The 24,366-nt window shown below is 46.5% G+C and overlaps 1 pseudogene; it reads left to right on the forward strand.

The window, feature by feature from the left end:
* LOC121846745 overlaps nt 1-24,366 on the forward strand; it is a 171,846-nt pseudogene that overhangs the window by 89,498 nt on the left and 57,982 nt on the right.

Raw genomic sequence — 24,366 nt, forward strand, 5'->3', positions numbered from 1 at the left:
GTTTCCTCTAACCCCACATAACACTTGGCAGGGTTTGCCGTGAGCCCTGCCTTTCTAAGGGCATCTAACACTGCCTGTAACCGGGGTAAGTGGGATTCCCAATCTGGGCTGTAGATCCCCACGTCATCTAAATAAGCTGCGGCGTATTCTTTATGCGGTTTTAGGACTTTGTCCATGAGCCGTTGAAAGGTGGCTGGGGCCCCGTGTAAGCCGAATGGCATGACGGTGTATTGAAACAAACCATCAGGTGTTGCAAAGGCTGTCTTTTCTTTGGCCCTGGGGGTCAGAGGAATTTGCCAGTACCCTTTGTCAGATCAAGGGTCGTAATGTACCGAGCATGACCAATTTTCTCCAGTAGTTCATCTACTCGGGGCATGGGGTAGGCATCAAACTTCGAGATTTCATTTACCTTCCGAAAGTCGTTACAGAACCGCAAAGACCCATCGGGCTTGGAGACCATCACAATTGGGCTAGACCACTCACTACGTGACTCTTCGACCACCCCAGCTGTCAACATTTTCTCAGGCTCTGCTCTAATCGCGGCCCGTCGAGCCTCGGGTACCCAATATGGCCTCATACTCACTTTTCTCCCTGGTAGGGAAACGATATCATGAGCCGTAACCTCAGTTCGGCCAGGTACCTCTGAAAACACATCTCTGTTTTTCTGGATCAGGGTCTTTACTTCCTGTACTTGCGCTGGGGACAGAGTGGGTGAAATATTTACCTCGGCTGTCTCCTGAATGTGTGTGGGGTATGTGACCATTAGTGTTTCTCTCTCTCCATGCTTTTAACAGGTTTATGTGATAAATCTGTTCCTGGGGCCGTCGACCTGGCTGTCGGATCCGATAATTGACTTCTCCTATTCTCTCCAGTACTTCATATGGTCCTTTCCATGTGGCTAGTAGTTTACACTCTACCGTGGGGATCAGCACTAACACCTTATCTCCCGGTTGAAATTCCTCAGGTAGCCTGCCGGTTATAAGTGTGCCGCTGGTGTTCTTGTGTTTGTCTCATGTGCTCTCTGACGATGGGCATGACTGTCGCTATCCCTTCTTGCATTGCCGTGACGTGCTCTTTGACACTAGTATACGTGGTGGATTGGTGCTCCCAGGTTTCCCGGGCGATGACAAGATTCCCGGGATGCCTCCCCGCTATACCAGCTCAAAGGGAGAAACCCCAGCGAGGCTTGAGGAACCTCTCTAATGGCAAACATCAGATACGGCAACATGCAATCCCAGTTTTTCCCATCCTTTTCGATTACCTTCCTGAGCATTGACTTCAGGGTTCGGTTGAATCTCTCAACCAGCCCGTCCGTCTGAGGATGGTAAACCGATGTCCTCAACTGTTTCACCTGCCACAGTTTACAAAGGTCCGCCATAAGGCGGGACATAAAGGGGGTCCCCTGGTCGGTAAGGATCTCCTTTGGAACCCCTACCCTGGTGAACAAGAGCACTAATTCCTTTGCGATATTTTTGGAAGTCATCGTCCGAAGGGGAATGGCTTCTGGGTAGCGAGTGGCATAATCTAGAATGACCAGAATGTATTGGTGCCCTCTGGCGGATTTGGGTAGTGGGCCCACTAAATCCATCGCTATCCTCTCAAATGGCGTTTCGATTATGGGGAGTGGCACTAACGGGCTTCTAAAAGCTGGTCGGGAGCTGTTAACTGGCACTCCGGGCACTCTCCACAATGCCGAGCCACTTCAGCTTGAATTCCTGGCCAGTAAAACCTCCTTACAATCCGGTCTCGGGTTTTATCGATACCAAGGTGTCCCCCAGAATGTGCCCATGAGCTAGATCCAGTACTGTCCTCCGGTACCGAGTGGGAACCAACAACTGTTCCACCACATCAACCCCTATTTTCGAGACTCTGTACACCAAACCCTTTTTCATGATGAAGTGGGGAAAACTATTAGGCATCATCCCACCATTTATGGGAGTACCATCTACGACCTGCACATCTGCTCTGGCTTGCTGCAGGGTTGGATCCTGGTTTTGGGCCGTCCCAAAATTAGTCAAGGACCCTGCCAGGTCTGCTGGTTCTAGATCGTCGTCCTCTGGATTCAGATCGACCCCAGCCCCACTAGTACCGGGCTGTTCGTTATCAGCGAGGTTTGCCACTTCATCCTCCTCCTCCCCTACAAGCACCTGTGATGTTGTCCCCTGGGAGACCTCTTTTCTTGGCTTTGGTTGAAGGCCCCATGCTTCTTCCTGCTTGGTCGGGGTTGTTGGCTTCTCAACTATGCCATTCTTGTGGCCTAACTTCGCAAAGTTAGGAAAGTCTCTACCCAATATTACATCAAATGGCATCTTTGGGACCATGCCGACCTCATAATCCAGCAGACCGTCCTCTGTTTGTATGCTCACTAAGGCCGTGGGGTACAGACGGGTATCCCCATGAATGCATGTAACACTGATATCCTGTCTTGTATCCAGTTTATGAGTCGGCACTAGGCCTGCAACGACCAGGGTTAGCATACTGCCGGAATCCAGCAGTGCTTCAACCTCTTTCCCTTCAACCTTCTCCCTGCACATATGTTTGTTTCTTGATCTTTCAAATACAGGACATGCATACCATGTATCATCTTCATTTTCACCGAGGTTACATTGCATTGGCTCTTCTTTAATAGGGCAGTAGGCTGCAATATGTCCTGGTTGATTACAATTGTAACAGATAATAGGGGTTCGGGAGACCCCTCGACACCCAGTCCCGGTTTCCGTTTTTTCCCTTAGTGTCTCGGCATGATTCTGATTCTTTCCTTATGGCCCCACGCTGCTCTCTTCCCCCTCCATATGTTGGGACAGCCTTACCCCGTCCGCTGGTTCGCCCAGGCCTGGGGAACGGGAATCTTTCCTCCTGTGCCTGCTCAGCTGTTCCTGCCTTACAATACCGTTCAACCAGGCCCACAAGATGGTCGGCGGAAAGTACCTCGTTCTGGCCAACCCATCGTCTCTCTTCTCGGGGTAGACCTCGCTGGAACTGGTTGAGTACGATGGTCTCGACGATCTCGGCGGATGACCGGGTCTCTGGTCGCAACCATTTCCGTGCCAGGTGAATCAAGTCGAACATCTGTGTTCGTGGGGGTTGTCCCGGTCGGTAGGACCACTGGTGGAAGCGATGTGCCCTCACGGTATCAGTCACTCCCAGTCTAGTCAGGATCTCTCCCTTTAGTTTATCGTAATCCTGTGCATCTTTCAACTCCAGGTTGAAATACGCTTTTTGAGCGTCCCCTGCCAGGTATGGTGCCAGAAGCCCTGCCCATTCTTCTTTCGGCCACTTCTCCCTCTCTGCCGTCCTTTCGAAGGTGGTAAGATATGCTTCCACATCATCCTGTGCTGTCATTTTTGAAGAAAATGATTGGCCCGCCTCTGGGTATTTGCAGCTGGTACTTGAGCCCCAATTTGGTCCGCTAGCCCCTTTAGGCCTTCTCTTAACTCCCGGGTGTTTCTCTCTTGCTCTTCTCTGAGCAGCTGGTTGGTGCGGTGCTGGACCTGTAACGTGTCCTGATACATTCGCATTGCATCCTGATGAGCTATTTGTTGAGCTCTAGTTGCCTCTTGTTGGGCGGCCGTCGCTTGTAACAGGACCTGTATGGCTCCCTCCATACTCATTTTCCTGAGAAACTGTGTTAACCAAACAAAGCCAAAACAAAAAAACCTGACTCCTACCTAACCAGTGGTATGGTTAGTCCATCCCCGCATTCTCCACCACGTGTGGCAAACCTCTTCAAGGTTAGGAGCGTTTGTCACAAATTAAGTGGTAAACTGTCACCAAATCACCCAAGAATGAGAGTTCTTTCGAACAGGACAGTACCTGTGTGTTTGTTTCTCCGTCCTGGTCCACCCAGGCCGTAGGCGAGGTCAAGGATAGCAGGGTTCGGTACACGAATCGGGTTCTCGGTAGGTCCAGGTCCAAACGCCAACAGGTAAGTCCAAAACAATCCAGCTCATACACGGTAAATCCAGCCAATCTCTATAGTCTCTTTCTCTATTGTTCATAGCTCCTTCCAGCACTCTCTCTACCTCTTCCTGGTTTTTCTTGACCCTTTATCTATGAGTCGGCTCCACCTTCTGAGGGTTCCCCTTGCTTCTGGGACTTGTAGTTTTGGCGGTCGGCCATTTTGTGATCTGTAGTTCTGACAGGGGTGGCCATTTTAGTGATCGGGCAGAGCCCGTTTATTAGTTCTGCTCTCACATATCTGCCACTTATCACTCGACCCCCTTCTTTGCCACAATACATATGGTTCCTGTATGGTACCAGTCCATGTATCTAGATACGTATGGTTCCTGTATGGTACCAGTCCATGTATCTAGATACGTATGGTTCCTGTATGGTACCAGTCCATGTATCTAGATACGTATGGTTCCTGTATGGTACCAGTCCATGTATCTAGATACGTATGGTTGCTGTGTGGTACCAGTCCATGTATCTAGATACGTATGGTACCAGTCCGTGTATCTAGATACGTATGGTACCAGTCCATGTATCTATGTAGACTGTATCTAGATACATATGGTTCCTGTATGGTACCAGTCCATGTATCTAGATACATATGGTTCCTGTATGGTACCAGTCCATGTATCTAGATATATATCGAATCGTTTTCAAAGGGAAAGAAGCACAGTCAAGACACATTCTAATAATGACCTTTGTCCACCTTTACTCTACACACTCACAGTCTACACACTACACAGTCTACACACTACACAGTCTACACTCTAGACAGTCTACACTCTCACAGTCTACACTCTACACAGTCTACACTCTACACAGTCTACACACTACACAGTCTACACACTACACAGTCTACACTCTACACAGTCTACACACTACACAGTCTACACTATACACTACACAGTCTACACACTACACAGTCTACACACTACACAGTCTACACACTACACAGTCTACACACTACACAGTCTACACACCCTACAGTCTACACACCCTACAGTCTGCACACTACACAGTCTACACTCTACACAGTCTACACTCTACACAGTCTACACTACACAGTCTACAGTCTACACACTACACAGTCTACACTACATAGTCTACACTACGTCTACACACTACACATTCTACACTAAACAGTCTACACACTACACAGTCTACACACTACACAGTCTACACTCTACACAGTCTACACTCTACACAGTCTACACACTACACAGTCTACACTCTACACAGTCTACACTCTACACAGTCTACACACTACACAGTCTACACTATACACTACACAGTCTACACTACATAGTCTACACTCTACACAGTCTACACACTACACAGTCTACACACTACACAGTCTACACACTACACAGTCTACACACCCTACAGTCTACACACCCTACAGTCTGCACACTACACAGTCTACACTCTACACAGTCTACACTACACAGTCTACAGTCTACACACTACACAGTCTACACTACATAGTCTACACTATGTAGTCTACACACTACACATTCTACACTCTGTTCTACACTACACAGTCTACACACTACACAGTCTACACTCTACACAGTCTACACACTACACAGTCTACAACTACACAGTCTACACACTACACAGTCTACACACTACACAGTCTACACACTGTTGTCTACACACCCTACAGTCTACACACCCTACAATCTACACACCCTACAGTCTACACTCTACACAGTCTACACACTACACAGTCTACACTGACACAGTCTACACTCGACACAGTCTACACACTACACAGTCTACACTACACAGTCTACAGTCTACACACTACACAGTCTACACTCGTAGTCTACACACTACACATTCTACACTACGCAGTCTACACACTACGTAGTCTACACACTACACAGTCTACACACTACACAGTCTACACACTACACAGTCTACACACTACACAGTCTACACACTACACAGTCTACACACTACACAGTCTACAGTCTACACACTACACAGTCTACACTCGTAGTCTCCACACTACACATTCTACACTACGCAGTCTACACACTACACAGTCTACACATTACACAGTCTACACTACATAGTCTACACACTACACAGTCTACACTACGCAGTCTACACTACATAGTCTACACTCTACACAGTCTACACTACATACTCTACACTCTACACAGTACACTACACAGTCTACACACTGCACAGTCTACACACTGCACAGTCTACACTCTACACAGTCTACACTACACACTCTGCACACTACACTCTACGCACTACAGTCTACACACACTACACAGTCTACACACTGCACAGTCTACACACTGCACAGTCTACACACTGCACAGTCTACACACTACACAGTCTACACACTACACAGTCTACACACTACACAGTCTACACACTACACAGTCTACACACTACACAGTCTACACACTACACAGTGTACACAGTCTACACTACAGTCTACACTACACAGTCTACACTACACAGTCTACACAGTCTACACTCTACACAGTCTACACTGTACACTCTACACAGTCTACACTACACACTCTGCACACTACACTCTACGCACTACAGTCAACACACTACACAGTCTACACTACACTCTACACACTCTACACTCTACACACTCGACACTCTACACACTCTACACTCTACACACTCTACACACTCTACGCACTACACTCTACACACTCTACACTCTACACACTCTACACTCTACACACTCTACGCACTACAGTCTACACACTCTACACACTCTACACACTACACAGTCTACACACTGCACAGTCTACACACTGCACAGTCTACACACTGCACAGTCTACACACTGCACAGTCTACACACTACACAGTCTACACACTACACAGTCTACACACTACACAGTCTACACAGTCTACACACTGCACAGTCTACACACTGCACAGTCTACACAGTCTACACTACACAGTCTACACACTACACTCAGCACTACAGTCTACACACTACACAGTCTACACACTACAGTCTACACTACAGTCTACACTACACAGTCTACACACTCTACACTCTACACACTCTACACTCTACACTCGACACACTACACAGTCTAGACACGGAGTGTTTTCTGTTTGTGTCGCTCTCTGTGTGATACTATATACATTATGCAGCATCATTTTTGGGACCGTTTACGACGCTCTGTTTGCAGAGCCCTTTATAGTTACAGTACAGACATGACCTCCCAGCTGCATTATGGGTGTTGTAGTGAACTGGGTTACTAACGGGTCTATGAACGTACAGCTCAGACTGTTGTCACGGTTCAGTGTAAAATATAAGGAGGGAAAATTGTAAAGTGAGTGTCCTCGGATAAAGACATCTTGATAACTGACCGTTTTGTTGTTGTCTAGAATGCGGCTAAAGCCATTAAGAGTGATTCGAGTAGCAAGGCTCCAGTGGAGGAACCCCTGCTGCCCCATTAGAGCCTGAGGACCCTGCTTCCCCTCCAGCGTCCCCTCTCCGTCCCCTCCTCCTCGGGAGAAACCAGCCAGGAAGAAGGCCTCCAAGCCCCCAAAACCTCCAAAGGTCCCCAAACCTCCCAAGGTCCCCAAAGCGAAGGAGGGAGGGAAGAAGAAAGGAAAGAAAGAGAAGGAAGTCCCTGCTCCTCCTCCTCCGTCGAAGCCCTCCAGCCTGGCAGCTCTGGAGTCTCACGCCAAGGACATCCTCAGCAAGATGGACCAGCCCAAGAAAGGCAAGATGGGGGGCAAGGTGAGCTATTAACCTGTTTAACCATGTTTAACCTGACTGGGCCTGTAACAAACACACCCCTATAGGCCTAGATGGACCAGCCCAAGAAGGGTAAGGTGGGGGGCAAGGTGAGACCATGCAAGCTGACCTGTCCTACTCTACCTCATATCAAATCAAATTGTATTGGTCACATACACGGTTAGCAGCAGTTACCTGTCACCTATATGATGTCATGTCTGTGTTACCTGCTTCACAGGCAACTAAGAATGTCCTGAGCATGTCGGAAAAGGACACCTGTAAGCAGAATGACCTGGAGAAGTTTGAGATCCGAGAACAGAACAAGAAACAGACGGAAGCCAAGTGGAAATATAAGGTACGCTACAGGACAGTTTGAGTTAGGTCAGATACAGGTTCAGTTAGGTCAGATACAGAACAGGTTGAGTTAGGTCAGATACAGGTTGAGTTAGGTCAGATACAGGTTGAGTTAGGTCAGATACAGAACAGGTTGAGTTAGGTCAGATACAGGTTGAGTTAGGTCAGATAGAGGTTGAGTTAGGTCAGATAGAGGTTGAGTTAGGTCAGATAGAGGTTGAGTTAGGTCAGATAGAGGTTGAGTTAGGTCAGATAGAGGTTGAGTTAGGTCAGATAGAGGTTGAGTTAGGTCAGATAGAGGTTGAGTTAGGTCAGATAGAGGTTGAGTTAGGTCAGATAGAGGTTGAGTTAGGTCAGATAGAGGTTGAGGTAGGTCAGATAGAGGTTGAGTTAGGTCAGATAGAGGTTGAGTTAGGTCAGAGGTTGAGTTAGGTCAGATAGGATACAGGTTGAGTTAGGTCAGGTAGGGTACAGGTTGAGTTAGGTCAGGTACAGGTTGAGTTAGGTCAGATACAGGTTGAGTTAGGTCAGATACAGAACAGGTTGAGTTAGGTCAGATACAGAACAGGTTGAGTTAGGTCAGATACAGGTTGAGTTAGGTCAGGTACAGAACAGGTTGAGTTAGGTCAGGTACAGAACAGGTTGAGTTAGGTCAGGTACAGAACAGGTTGAGTTAGGTCAGGTTGACAGAACAGGTTGAGTTAGGTCAGATACAGGTTGAGTTAGGTCAGGGTTGAGTTAGGTCAGATACAGAACAGGTTGAGTTAGGTCAGGTACAGAACAGGTTGAGTTAGGTCAGATACAGAACAGGTTGAGTTAGGTCAGGTACAGAACAGGTTGAGTTAGGTCAGGTACAGAACAGGTTGAGTTAGGTCAGGTACAGAACAGGTTGAGTTAGGTCAGGTACAGAACAGGTTGAGTTAGGTCAGGTACAGAACAGGTTGAGTTAGGTCAGATAGGTTGAGGTAGGTCAGATACAGGTTGAGTTAGGTCAGATACAGAACAGGTTGAGTTAGGTACAGATACAGGTTGAGTTAGGTCAGATACAGGTTGAGTTAGGTCAGATACAGGTTGAGTTAGGTCAGATACAGAACAGGTTGAGTTAGGTCAGGTACAGAACAGGTTGAGTTAGGTCAGATACAGGTTGAGTTAGGTCAGATACAGAACAGGTTGAGGTCAGGTCAGAACAGGTTGAGTTAGGTCAGATACAGGTTGAGTTAGGTCAGGTTGAGTTAGGTACAGGTTGAGTTAGGTCAGATACAGGTTGAGTTAGGTCAGAGGTCAGATACAGGTTGAGTTAGGTCAGATACAGGTTGAGTTAGGTCAGATACAGGTTGAGTTAGGTCAGATACAGGTTGAGTTAGGTCAGATACAGGTTGAGTTAGGTCAGATACAGGTTGAGTTAGGTCAGATACAGGTTGAGTTAGGTCAGATACAGTTTGAGTTAGGTCAGGTAGGGTACAGGTTGAGTTAGGTCAGGTACAGGTTGAGTTAGGTCAGATACAGTTGAGGTCAGGTCAGATACAGGTTGAGTTAGGTCAGATACAGGTTGAGTTAGGTCAGATACAGGTTGAGTTAGGTCAGATACAGAACAGGTTGAGTTAGGTCAGGTACAGAACAGGTTGAGTTAGGTCAGGTACAGAACAGGTTGAGTTAGGTCAGGTACAGAACAGGTTGAGTTAGGTCAGGTACAGAACAGGTTGAGTTAGGTCAGGTACAGAACAGGTTGAGTTAGGTCAGGTACAGAACAGGTTGAGTTAGGTCAGGTACAGAACAGGTTGAGTTAGGTCAGGTACAGAACAGGTTGAGTTAGGTCAGGTACAGAACAGGTTGAGTTAGGTCAGGTACAGAACAGGTTGAGTTAGGTCAGGTACAGAACAGGTTGAGTTAGGTCAGGTACAGAACAGGTTGAGTTAGGTCAGGTACAGAACAGGTTGAGTTAGGTCAGAACAGGTTGAGTTAGGTCAGGTACAGAACAGGTTGAGTTAGGTCAGGTACAGAACAGGTTGAGTTAGGTCAGGTTGAGTTAGGTCAGAACAGGTTGAGTTAGGTCAGATACAGGTTGAGTTAGGTCAGATACAGGTTGAGTTAGGTCAGATACAGAACAGGTTGAGTTAGGTCAGATACAGGTTGAGTTAGGTCAGGTACAGAACAGGTTGAGTTAGGTCAGGTACAGAACAGGTTGAGTTAGGTCAGATACAGAACAGGTTGAGTTAGGTCAGGTCAGAACAGGTTGAGTTAGGTCAGATACAGAACAGGTTGAGTTAGGTCAGATACAGAACAGGTTGAGTTAGGTCAGATACAGGTTGAGTTAGGTCAGATACAGAACAGGTTGAGTTAGGTCAGATACAGAACAGGTTGAGTTAGGTCAGGTACAGAACAGGTTGAGTTAGGTCAGGTACAGAACAGGTTGAGTTAGGTCAGGTACAGAACAGGTTGAGTTAGGTCAGGTACAGAACAGGTTGAGTTAGGTCAGGTACAGAACAGGTTGAGTTAGGTCAGGTACAGGTTGAGTTAGGTCAGATACAGAACAGGTTGAGTTAGGTCAGATACAGAACAGGTTGAGTTAGGTCAGATACAGAACAGGTTGAGTTAGGTCAGATACAGAACAGGTTGAGTTAGGTCAGATACAGAACAGGTTGAGTTAGGTCAGATACGGTACAGGTTGAGTTAGGTCAGATACAGAACAGGTTGAGTTAGGTCAGATACAGAACAGGTTGAGTTAGGTCAGATACAGAACAGGTTGAGTTAGGTCAGATACAGGTTGAGTTAGGTCAGATACAGGTTGAGTTAGGTCAGATACAGAACAGGTTGAGTTAGGTCAGATACAGGTTGAGTTAGGTCAGATACAGGTTGAGTTAGGTCAGGTACAGAACAGGTTGAGTTAGGTCAGGTACAGAACAGGTTGAGTTAGGTCAGATACAGAACAGTTGAGTTAGGTCAGATACAGGTTGAGTTAGGTCAGATACAGGTTGAGTTAGGTCAGATACAGAACAGGTTGAGTTAGGTCAGGTACAGAACAGGTTGAGTTAGGTCAGGTACAGAACAGGTTGAGTTAGGTCAGGTACAGAACAGGTTGAGTTAGGTCAGGTACAGAACAGGTTGAGTTAGGTCAGATACAGAACAGGTTGAGTTAGGTCAGATACAGAACAGGTTGAGTTAGTTAGGTTGAGTTAGGTCAGATACAGAACAGGTTGAGTTAGGTCAGGTACAGAACAGGTTGAGTTAGGTCAGATACAGAACAGGTTGAGTTAGGTCAGATACAGGGTTGAGTTAGGTCAGATACAGAACAGGTTGAGTTAGGTCCGGTACAGAACAGGTTGAGTTAGGTACAGAACAGGTTGAGTTAGGTCAGATACAGGGTTGAGTTAGGTCAGATACAGGTTGAGTTAGGTCAGATAGAACAGGTTGAGTTAGGTCAGATACAGAACAGGTTGAGTTAGGTCAGGTACAGAACAGGTTGAGTTAGGTCAGGTACAGAACAGGTGAGTTAGGTCAGGTACAGAACAGGTTGAGTTAGGTCAGGTACAGAACAGGTTGAGTTAGGTCAGATACAGAACAGGTTGAGTTAGGTCAGATACAGAACAGGTTTAGTTAGGTCAGGTACAGGTTGAGTTAGGTCAGGTACAGAACAGGTTGAGTTAGGTCAGGTACAAAACAGGTTGAGTTAGGTCAGATACAGAACAGGTTGAGTTAGGTCAGATACAGAACAGGTTGAGTTAGGTCAGGTACAGAACAGGTTGAGTTAGGTCAGGTACAGAACAGGTTGAGTTAGGTCAGATACAGAACAGGTTGAGTTAGGTCAGATACAGAACAGGTTGAGTTAGGTCAGATACAGGTTGAGTTAGGTCAGGTACAGAACAGGCCAGGGCAGACGATGAACAGAGAGGTGTGAGTGTGGTGTAGGTACCTGTACCAGACAGGGGGAGACAGGCCAAGGCAGATGGTTGACAGAGAGGGGGGTCAGACAGGCCAAGGCAGACATTGAACAGACAGGGAGAGACAGGCCAAGGCAGACGGTTGACAGAGAGGGGGAGACAGGCCAAGGCAGACAGTGAACAGACAGGGAGAGACAGGCCAAGGCAGACAGTGAACAGACAGGGAGAGACAGGCCAAGGCAGACAGTGAACAGACAGGGGGAGACAGGCCGGGGCAGACGGTGAACAGACAGGGGGAGACGGACCAAGGCAGACGGTGAGACAGACCAAGGCAGACTGTGAGACAGACCAAGGCAGACTGTGAACAGACAGTGGGAGACAGACCAAGGCAGACCATGAGACAGATCAAGGCAGACGGTGAACAGAGAGGGGCAGACAGGGGAGACAGGCCAAGGCAGATGGTGAACAGAGAGGGGGAGACAAGAGAGGGCAGACAGGGGGAGACAGGGGGAGACAGACCAAGGCAGACAGTGAACAGAGAGGGGCAGACAGGGGGAGACAGGTCAAGGCAGATGGTGAACAGAGAGGGGGAGACAGGAGAGGGCAGACAGGGGGAGACAGGCCAAGACAGACAGGGGGAGACAGGCCAAGACAGACAGGGGAGACAGGCCAAGACAGTGAACAGACAGGGGGAGACAGGCCAAGACAGTGAACAGACAGGGGGAGACAGGCCAAGACAGACAGTGAACAGACAGGGGGAGACAGGCCAAGACAGACAGTGAACAGACAGGGGAGACAGGCCAAGACAGACAGTGAACAGACAGGGGGAGACAGACAGTGAACAGACAGGGGGAGACAGGCCAAGGCAGATGGTGAACAGATCGCCAGGTGGAATCAGTGCCATGCCAGTGAACAGCAGGAGGGGTTCTGAGGCCCAAAGGCCTTTTCCTTCACATCTGGTCTGGGAACCTTAACCCATAAAGTCAAATATATCACTGTAATGTACTTTATTTTTAGCTTTTTCTTCTTGGCTTTCAAAATAGCATCAGACCAAACACTCCTCACTCAGCTCCAGGTTGAACGGAGTCCTCAGGTCTCTGCTGTCTGTTGGCTAGAGCTCCCTCCGTATAGCACGGAAAAATTAAACCGTAAGCAGTAATCTCTCTGGTAAATTTTGGTCAAAATTAGGTTGTTAGAAAATTAGTTAGTTAAGTTATGGAAAATACAGTTAATACAGACTAGTTAGTTAAGATACAGACTAGTTAGTTAAGATACAGACTAGTTGGATAAAGAACTAGTTAGTTAAGATTAGATACAGAGTAGATACAGACTAAGTTAGGTTGGAGATATAGAATACAGACTAGTTAAGTTAGGTAAGATATAGTTAGTTAAGATAGACTAGTTGGTAAGATACAATAGTTAGTTAAGTTAGATACAGATATAGTTAAGTTAGATACAGAATAGTTAGTTAAGTTAGATACAGAGTAGTTAGTTAGTTAGATACAGAGTAGTTAGTTAAGTTAGATACAGAGTAGTTAGATAAGAGTAGATAGTTAGTAGTTAGTTAGTTAAGTTAGATACAGAGTAGTTAGTTAATAGAATTTAGGTAAGATATAGTAGAATAGTTAGTTAAGATACAGAATAGTTAGTTAGTTTAGGTAAGATAGATACAGTTATGTTACAGAATTTGGGTAAGATATATAATAGTTAGTTTAGGTAAGATACAATTTAGTTAAGATACAGAATAGTTGGGTAAGATATATAATAGTTAGTTTAGGATAAGTTAATTTAGTTAAGATACAGAATAGTTGGGTAAGATATATAATAGTTAGTTTAGGTAAGATAGAGTAGTTAATTTAGTTAAGATACAGAATAGTTGGGTAAGATATATAATAGTTAGTTTAGGTAAGATAGAGTAGTTAATTTAGTTAAGATACAGAATAGTTGGGTAAGATATATAATAGTTTGATTTGAAAATCAAAGGTGAAATCCAGAATAGATTGAGTCAAGGCTGTCTTGGCATGCTTTAAAAACACATGGAACAAAGTAAACATGATAATGATGGATAAACGGAACAATAAACCCAATTCAAGCTGGATGCTGTTTCAAAGAAGATACAAATGGTTCTGTTGTATTAAAGCTTGAGAAGCTGAGAAGTCCAGCAGAAAAACGTGGTATAATGGTAAAGTGATTAACACACTATCGATCATAGTAATCAGCTAAACTAACACTGCGGTTTTACTCACAATTAGAGTGGTGGAACTGTTCAAAGCTTCTAGAACCCAGGCCCAGCCAACCGTCTCAGTCCTCACAACTATGTCATATCCACAACATTCCACCCATAAGCATTCACATCTGCCCCGGGGTCCTGCTGGTGGAAGGGGGTCCCAAATGCTACCCTATTCCCCTATAAGGTGTAGAGGACTCTGGTCAAAAGTAGTTCACTACAGCGTATAGGGTATAGGGTTCCGTTTAGGATGCGGTCCTGCTCTAAGGAGGCTGTTGTGTCATTATAGCTGGATAACATGGGATGGGTTCTGGAGGACAGCTTAGTTGGAGCAAACGGAAGACATTAGTCGGCTTTAGTTTTGTGGAAACTTGTATGCCAAAGTGTTCCGGTTGTAATGTCTGTTGTCATTCCAAGGGTCCTGGTCCCTCTAAAGAGTGGAACTAGCTGCAGCTCAAACACTAACACATGGACTGGTAGATGGAGATACAGACCGGTCAGAGAAACTAAGGGCAGATCAGACCACATCTTCTATAGGACCTGGTAGATGGATAATCACAGACCACCTTTGTTTCTCTGATGGACTGGAGACCCTGGTAGATAGATATTTATCAGAGTAGAGTAGACCACACCTTCTGGAGACCCTGGTAGATAGATATTTATTAGAGTGGACCACACCTTCTGGAGACCCTGGTAGATGGATATTTATCAGAGTAGAGTAGACCACACCTTCTGGAGACCCTGGTAGATAGATATTTATTAGAGTAGAGTAGACCACGCCTTCTGGAGACCCTGGTAGATAGATATTTATCAGAGTAGAGTAGACCACACCTTCTGGAGACCCTGGTAGATGGATATTTATCAGAGTAGAGTAGACCACACCTTCTGGAGACCCTGGTAGATAGATATTTATTAGAGTAGAGTAGACCATGCCTTCTGGAGACCCTGGTAGATAGATATTTATCAGAGTAGAGTAGACCACACCTTCTGGAGACCCTGGTAGATGGATATTTATCAGAGTAGAGTAGACCACACCTTCTGGAGACCCTGGTAGATGGATATTTATCAGAGTAGAGTAGACCACGCCTTCTGGAGACCCTGGTAGATAGATATTTATCAGAGTAGACCACACCTTCTGGAGACCCTGGTAGATAGATATTTATCAGAGTAGACCACACCTTCTGGAGACCCTGGTAGATAGATATTTATCGGAGTAGAGTAGACCACGCCTTCTGGAGACCCTGGTAGAGTCATACTACCATTTAAAAGTTTGGGGTCACTTAGAAATGTCTTTGTTTTTGAAAGAAAACCACATTTTTTTAGCCATTTAAAATAACAGAATTGTTAATGTTGTAAATGACTATTGTAGCTGGAAACGGCTGATTTTTAATGGAATATCTACATGGGCATACAGAGGCCCATTATCAGCAACCATCACTCCTGTGTTCCAATGGCACGTTGTGTTAGCTAATCCAAGTTTATAATTTTAAAAGGTTAATTGATCAATAGAAAACCATTTTGCAATTATGTTATCACAGCTGACAACTGTTGTCATTAAAAAGCAATAAAACAGGCCTTCTTTAGCCTAGCTGAGTATCTGGAGCATCAGCATTTGTGAGTTCGATTACAGGCTCAAAATGGCCAGAAACAAATAACTTTTTCCTGAAACTCGTCAGTCTATTCTTGTTCTGAGAAATGAAGGCTATTCCATGCAAGAAATTGCCAAGAAACTGAAGATCTGGTACAACTCTGTGTACTACTCCCTTCACAGAACAGCACAAACTGGCTCTAACCATAATAGAAAGAGGAGTGGGAGGCCACGGTACACAAATGAGCAAGAGGACAAGTACATTAGTGTCTAGTTTGAGAAACAGACGCCTCACAAGTCCTCAACTGGCAGCTTCATTAAATAGTACCCGCAAAACACCAGTCTCAACGTCAACAGTGAAGAGGCAACTCCAGGATGCTGCCTTTCTAGGCAGAGTTCCTCTGTCCAGTGTCTGTGTTATTTTGCTCATCTTAATCTTTTATTTTTATTGGCCAGTCTGAGATATGGCTTTTTCTTTTCTCCTTTGCAATGTTATAAACATGTTGTATGTCCTTCTGCCAGATCCTCTAAAACATAACATTACGTTCGTTGTTGTTCATATCCGTTACAGAACAGCAAACCAGATTCCTTACTGAAGATGGAAACTGAAGAGCACAAGTTTGAGAGAACGCCACTATCAGGCAACAAAGACAAGTTTTCATTCTCATTGACACACAAGAAGTTACTAGGGTATGTATACTGTGTACATGTATTGTGTCTGTCTGTGACTGGCACCCGTTCCTTACTGTCCTGTCCCCCCCAGTTCTAAGCTGAAGCCCCAGACCAATTCCAGTGTGTTCAGCTCGTTACAAAACCTAAAGGAGGACAAGGCCAAGCCGGTGAGAGACGAGTATGAGTACGTGTCAGACGAAGGAGAGTTGAAGATTGATGAGTTCCCCATCAGGAGGAAAAAGAACGCTGTCAAGAGGGACTTATCCTGTGAGTACTACTGACACACAAAGATGAACTACTACTGGAGAGAAAATGGTCCTGTGACTACTGACACAGAGACACTGAGACCGAGACACTGAGACCGAGACACTGAGACCGAGACACTGAGACCGAGACACTGAGACCGAGACACTGAGACCGAGACACTGAGACCGAGACACTGAGACCGAGACACTGAGACCGAGACACTGAGACCGAGACACTGAGACCGAGACACTGAGACCGAGACACTGAGACCGAGACACTGAGACCGAGACACTGAGACCGAGACACTGAGACAGAGACACTGAGACAGAGACACTGAGACAGAGATTAGATAGGAAAAAGTATACTGGATACAATGATGTATTTACTTAATAATGAATTCTATCAAAATGGACTGATTTACTAGTTGTTGATTGACTGTGTCTTCTGATTTACTAGTTGTTGATTGACTGTCTCTTCTCTTCCTGTTCCAGTCCTGTCAAACATCAAAGACCCAATCCACCCATCCAAGAAGCCAAAGCTCCTCCCCTCTGCTGTCAAGGTACGTCAGCTCCTCCCCTCTCCTCCCAGGGTATGTTACCACCTCCCCCCAGGGTCTCCTCCAAGGGTGTTACCTCCTCCCTCCTCTCCTCCCAGGGTATGTTACCTCCTCCCCTCTCCTCCCAGGGTATGTTACCTCCTCCCCTCTCTTCCCAGGGTATGTTACCTCCTCCCAGGGTATGTTACCTCCTCCCAGGGTATGTTACCTCCTCCCAGGGTATGTTACCTCCTCCCCCTCCTCCCCTCTCTTCCAGGGTATGTTACCACCTCCCCTCTCCTCCCAGGGTATGTTACCTCCTCCCCTCTCTCCCAGGGTATGTTACCTCCTCCCCTCTCCTCCCAGGGTATGTTACCTCCTCCCCTCTCTTCCCAGGGTATGTTACCTCCTCCCAGGGTATGTTACCACCTCCCCTCTCCTCCCAGGGTATGTTACCTCCTCCCCTCTCCTCCCAGGGTATGTTACCTCCTCGCCTCTCCTCCCAGGGTATGTTACCTCCTCCCAGGGTATGTTACCTCCTCCCCTCTTTCCCAGGGTATGTTACCTCCTCCCAGGGTATGTTACCACCTCCCTCTCCTCCCAGAGTATGTTACCTCCTCCCCTCTCCTCCCAGGGTATGTTACCTCCTCCCCTCTCCTCCCAGGGTATGTTACCTCCTCGCCTCTCCTCCCAGGGTATGTTACCTCCTCCCAGGGTATGTTACCTCCTCCCCTCTCTTCCCAGGGTATGTTACCTCCTCTCCTTAAGTCACCAATAATATATGAAGGACCATGTGGCTAGAAAATATCTGAGCTCATTATGGTTGGGGTCAGGTCAGCGCAATAGTGTCAGGTGGGTATCACAGTTATGTCCATGGAGAGTCTAGATTCCATTCCCAAGACAAAGTCCCAAATATCACCCTAGTTAAAGGTAGTGCATAAGGAAGGGGATTCCATTTGGGGAGTATGCTAATAGTTCCAACTCAGCTGTCCTATTAGCCAGCTAACATCCCACAACCAAATACTTTAATTACACTCTGATATTTCCATTTCTACATCCATGGAGAGAACAACCTAATGAGGAGTTCTAAGAGTAGAAGAGTCAGAGGAAAACATTCTGGAATATCCACTCCTTCCTTCCATGAGGTCGTTAATGAATTCCATGTGATGGTTTAAAAGCAGTCAAGTAGCAATAGAGATCACATATGGCTGTGTGTTTAGTGTTGCTGTGATACCAGTATCTTCATATTAGGAAGTAAGGAAGCGAAGGAAACAGAACATGAAGTGGACTCCCTTGTCTTGAGGAAAACAGCCGTAATGTTGGAAACAAACATCATTATGTTGTCATCCAGAGTCACGTTGATTTATTTATCACACAATATTTTACATACAGAAGGTTTTTAAAGGTTTAAAGGCACACAATGCAAACAGTCTGGGGAGCCATTTGATTGGCTGTTCAGGAGTCTTATGGCTTGGGAGTAAAAGCTGTTGAGAAGCCTTTTTGTCCTAGACTTGGCACTTCGGTACCACTTGCCATGCGGTAGTAGAAAGAACAGTCTATGACTGGGGTGGCTGGGGTCTTTTACAATGTTTACGTCCTTCCTCTGACACCGCCTGGTGTAGAGGTCCTGGATGGCAGGAAGGTTGGCCCCAGTGATGTACTGGGCCGTACGCACTACCCTCTGTAGTGCCTTGCGGTCAGAGGCCGAGCAATTGTCATACCAGGCAGTGATACAACCAGTCAGGATGCTCTCAATGTTGCAGCTGTAGAACCTTTTGAGGATCTGAGGACCCATACCAAATCTTTTTAGTCTCCTGAGGGGGAATAGGTTTTGTTGTGCCCTCTTCACGACTGTCTTGGTGTGTTCGGACCATTCTAGTGTGTTGGTGATGTGGACACCAAGGAACTTGAAGCTCTCAACCTGCTCCACTGCAGCCCCGTCAATGAGAATGGGGGCGTGCTCGGTCCTCCTTTTCCTGTGGTCCACAAACATCTCCTCAGTCTTGGTTACGTTGAGGGAAAGGTTGTTATTCTGGCACCACACGGTCAGGTCTCTGACTTCCTCCCTATAGGCTGTCTCATCGTTGTCAGTGATCAGGCCTACCATTGTTGTGTCATTGGCAAACTTAATGATGGTGTTGGAGTCGTGCCTGGCGATGCAGTCATGAGTGAACAGGGGACTGAGCACGCACCCCTGAGGGGCTCCAGTGTTGAGGATCAGCGTGGCGGATGTTGATATCTACCCTCACCACCTGGGGGTGGCCTGTGAGGAAGTCCGGAATCCAGTTGCAGAGGGAGGTGTTTAGTCCCAGGGTCCTTAGCTTAGTGATGAGTTTTGAGGACACTATGGTGGTGAACGCTGAGCTGTAGTCAATGAACAGTCTATGACTGGGTTCTCACGTAGGTGTTCCTTTTGTCCAGGTGGGACAGGGCAGTGTGGAGTGCAATAGAGACTGCATCATCTGTGGATCTGTTAGGGCGATATGCAAATTGGAGTGGGTCTAGGGTTTCTGGGATGATGGTATTGATGTGAGCCATTACCAGCCTTTCAAAACACTTCATGGCTACGGACGTGAGTGCTATGGGTCGGTAGTCATTTAGGCAGGTTACCTTTGTGTTCTTGGGCACAGGGACTATGGTGGTCTGCTTGAAACATGTTGGTATTACAGACTCAATCAGGGACATGTTGAAAATGTCAGTGAAGACACCTGCCAGTTGGTCAGCAATACTCAATCATGAGGCATCAAAGCCAAAGGAACTGAATAATATTAAGAAATGCTATAGATGGAAGGAATCTATAACAGAGAAAAATGTGTAAACCTACCAAAAAACAATTAGGTAGCAACAAATTCAATCCCTTTTAGACAACTTCCTGGACAAAACATTTCACTGTAATAGTGAAGGTGTAAACTTGGCAGTAGAAAATCTTAACTCAGCTTCCCTATCAAATCTAAAAATCTCAAATAGAAAACCGAAGAAAATGAACAACAATGACAAATTGTTAGAAATCACGTTAAAAATCAGCTCAATGTAGTTGAAGAATCCATAGACTCTAACCACTTCCTGGAAAATTGGAAAACACTAAACAAACAACAACACGAATAGTTATCTATCCAAAATGGTGATGTATGGGTAAACCACTTCTCCAATCTTTTTGGCTCTATAACAAAGTATAAAGAGCAAAAACATATACATGATCAAATACAAATCTTAGAATCAACTATTAAAGACTACCAGAACCCACTGGATTCTCCAATTACATTGAATGAGTTACAGGACAAAATAAAAACCCTCCAACCCAAAAAGGCCTGTGGGGTTGATGGTATCCTTAATGAAATGATCAAATATACACACCACAAATTCCAATTGGCTATACTAAAACTCTTTAACATCATCCTTAGCTCTGGCATCTTCCCCAATATTTGGAACCAAGGACTGATCACCCCAATCCACAAAAATGGAGACAAATTTGACCACAATAACTACCGTGGAATATGCGTCAACAATAACCTTGGGAAAATCCTCTGCATTATCATTAACAGCAGACTCGTTACTTCCTCAATGAAAACAATGTACTGAGCAAATGTCAAATTGGCTTTTTACCAAATTACCGTACAACAGACCATGTATTCACCCTGCACACCCTAATTGAAAACCAAACAAACCAAAACAAAGGCAAAGTTTTCTCATGCTTTGTTGATTTCAAAAAGCCATTGACTCAATTTGGCATGAGGGTCTGCTATACAAACTGATGGAAAGTGGTGTTGGGGGTAAAACATACGACATCATAAAATCCATGTACACAAACAACAAGTGTGCGGTTAAAATTGGCAAAAAAAACACAAATTTCTTCACACAGGGTCGTGGGGTTAGACAGGGATGCAGCTTAAGCCCCACCCTCTTCAACATATATATCAACGAACTGGCGCGGGCACTAGAAAAGTCTGCAGCACCCGGCCTCACCCTACTAGAATCCGAAGTCAAATGTCTGCTGTTTGCTGATGATCTGGTGCTTCTGTCACCAACCAAGGAAGGCCTACAGCAGCACCTAGATCTTATGCACAGATTCTGTCAGACCTGGGCCCTGACAGTAAATCTCAGTAAGACCAAAATAATGGTGTTCCAAAAAGTTCCAGTCACCAGGACCACAAATACAAATTCCATCTAGACACTGTTGCCCTAGAGCACACAAAAACTATACATACCTTGGCCTAAACATCAGCGCCACAGGTAACTTCCACAAAGCTATGAACGATCTGAGAGACAAGGCAAGAAGGGCATTCTATGCCATCAAAAGGAACATAAATTTCAACATACCAATTAGGATCTGGCTAAAAATACTTGAATCAGTCATAGAGCCCATTGCCCTTTATGGTTGTGAGGTCTGGGGTCCGCTCACCAACCAAGACTTCACAAAATGGGACAAACACCAAATTGAGACTGCACACAGAATTCTGCAAAAATATCCTCCGTGTAGAACAGGATTTTAGAACACCAAATAATGCATGCAGAGCAGAATTAGGCCGATACCCACTAATTATCAAAATCCAGAAAAGAGCTGTTAAATTCTATAACCACCTAAAAGGAAGCGATTCCCAAACCTTCCACAACAAAGCCATCACCTACAGAGAGATGAACCTGGAGAAGAGTCCCTAAGCAAGCTGGTCCTGGGGCTCTGTTCACAAACACACCCTACAGAGTCCCAGGACAGCAGCACAATTAGACCCAACCAAATCATGAGAAAACAAAAAGATAATTACTTGACACATTGGAAAGAATTAACAAAAAAACAGAGCAAACTAGAATGCTATTTGGCCCTACACAGAGAGTACACAGCGGCAGAATACCTGACCACTGTGACTGACCCAAAATTAAGGAAAGCTTTGACTATGTACAGACTCAGCGAGCATAGCCTTGCTAATGAGAAAGGCCGCCGTAGGCAGACATGGCTCTCAAGAGAAGACAGGCTATGTGCTCACTGCCCACAAAATGAGGTGGAAACTGAGCTGCACTTCCTAACCTCCTGCCCAATGTATGACCATATTAGAGAGACATATTTCCCTTAGACTACACAGATCCACAAAGAATTCGAAAACAAATCCAATTTTGAAAAACTCCCATATCTACTGGGTGAAATTCCACAGTGTGCCATCAAAGCAGCAAGATTTGTGACCTGTTGCCACGAGAAAAGGGCAACCAGTGAAGAACACGCACCATTGTAAATACAACCCATATTTATGCTTATTTATTTTATCTTGTGTCCTTTACCATTTGTACATTGTTAAAACACTGTATATATATTATATATATATATATGACATTTGTAATGTCTTTATTGTTTTGAAACTTCTGTATGTGTGATGTCTACTGTTAATTTTTATTGTTTATTTCACTTTAGTATATTATCTACCTCACTTGCTTTGGCAATGTTAACACATGTTTCCCATGCCAATAAAGCCATTGAATTGAATTGAATTGAATTGAGAGAGAGAAAGGGAGAGGCAGGCAGAGAGAGAGAGAGACAGGGAGAGGCAGGCAGAGAGAGAGAGAGACAGGGAGAGGCAGGCAGAGAGAGAGAGAGAGGCAAGGAGAGGCAGGCAGAGAGAGAGAGAGAAAGGGAGAGGCAGGCAGAGAGAGAGAGAGAAGAAGAGGGAGAGGCAGGCAGAGAGAGAGAGAAAAAGGGAGAGGCAGGCAGAGAGAGAGAAAGGGAGAGGCAGGCAGAGGAGAGGCAGAAAGGGAGAGGCAGAGAGAGAGAGAGAGAAAGGGAGAGGCAGGCAGAGAGAGAGAGAGAAAGGGCAGAGGCAGGCAGAGAGAGAGAGAGAAAGGGAGAAAGGGAGAGGCAGGCAGAGAGAGAGAGAGAAAGGGAGAGGCAGGCAGAGAGAGAGAGAGAAAGAGGGAGAGGCAGGCAGGCAGAGAGAGAAGGCAGAAAGGGAGAGGCAGGCAGGCAGAGAGAGAGAGAAGAGGGAGAGGCAGGCAGGCAGAGAGAGAGAGAGAAAGGGAGAGGCAGGCAGGCAGAGAGAGAGAGAGAAAGGGAGAGGCAGGCAGGCAGAGAGAGGGAGAGAGAAAGGGAGGGGCAGGCAGAGAGAGAGAGAGAAAGGGAGAGGCAGGCAGGCAGAGAGAGAGAGGCAGAGAGAGAAAGGGAGAGGCAGGCAGGCAGAGAGAGAGAGAGAAAGGGAGAGGCAGGCAGGCAGAGAGAGAGAGAGAAAGGGAGAGGCAGGCAGAGAGAGAGAGAGAAGAAAGGGAGGCAGCAGGCAGAGAGAGAGAAAGAAAGGGAGAGGCAGGCAGAGAGAGAGAGAGAGAGAAAGGCGAGAGGCAGGCAGAGAGAGAGAGAGAGAGAAAGGGAGAGGCAGGCAGAGAGAGAGAGAGAGAGGCAGGGAGAGGCAGGCAGAGAGAGAAAGAGAAGGCAGAGAGCGAGAGGGGGAGAGGCAGGCAGAAAGAGAGAGAGAGAAAGGGAGAGGCAGGCAGAGAGAGAGAGAAAAAGGGAGAGGCAGGCAGAGAAAGGGAGAGGCAGGCAGAGAGAGAGAGAAGGGAGAGGCAGGCAGAGAGAGAGAGAGAAGGGAGAGGCAGGCAGAGAGAGAGAAAGAGGGGAGAGGCAGGCAGAGAGAGAGAAAGGGAGAGAGAGAGAGAGAAAAGGGAGAGGCAGGCAGAGAGAGAGCGAGAGAAAGGGAGAGGCAGGCAGAGGCAGCGAGAGAAAGGGAGAGGCAGGCAGAGAGCGAGAGAAAGGGAGGCAGGCAGAGAGCGAGAGAAAGGGAGAGGCAGGCAGAGAGCGAGAGAAAGGGAGAAAGGGGCAGGCAGAGAGAAGAGAAAGGGAGAGGCAGGCAGGCAGAGCGAGAGAAAGGGAGAGGCAGGGGATGACCTTGGAATGTTAGGGGAGGGCAGGGGGTGACCTTGGCCTGTTAGGGGAGGGCAGGGGGTGACCTTGGCATGTTAGGGGAGGGCAGGGGGTGACCTTGGCCTCTAGGGAGGGCAAGGAGTGAACTTGGCCTGTTAAGGGGGATTGACCTTGCAGGGGGTGACCTTGGCCTGTTAGGGGAGGGCAGGGGGTGACCTTGGCCTGTTAGGGGAGGGCAGGGGGTGACCTTGGCCTGTTAGGGGAGGGCAGGGGGGGGTGACCTTGGCCTGTTAGGGGAGGGCAGGGGGTGACTTTGGCCTGTTAGGGGCCTGGGCAGGGGGTGAC

The sequence above is a fragment of the Oncorhynchus tshawytscha genome, linkage group LG07 (assembly GCF_018296145.1).
Source record: "Oncorhynchus tshawytscha isolate Ot180627B linkage group LG07, Otsh_v2.0, whole genome shotgun sequence".
Lineage (NCBI taxonomy): Eukaryota > Metazoa > Chordata > Actinopteri > Salmoniformes > Salmonidae > Oncorhynchus > Oncorhynchus tshawytscha.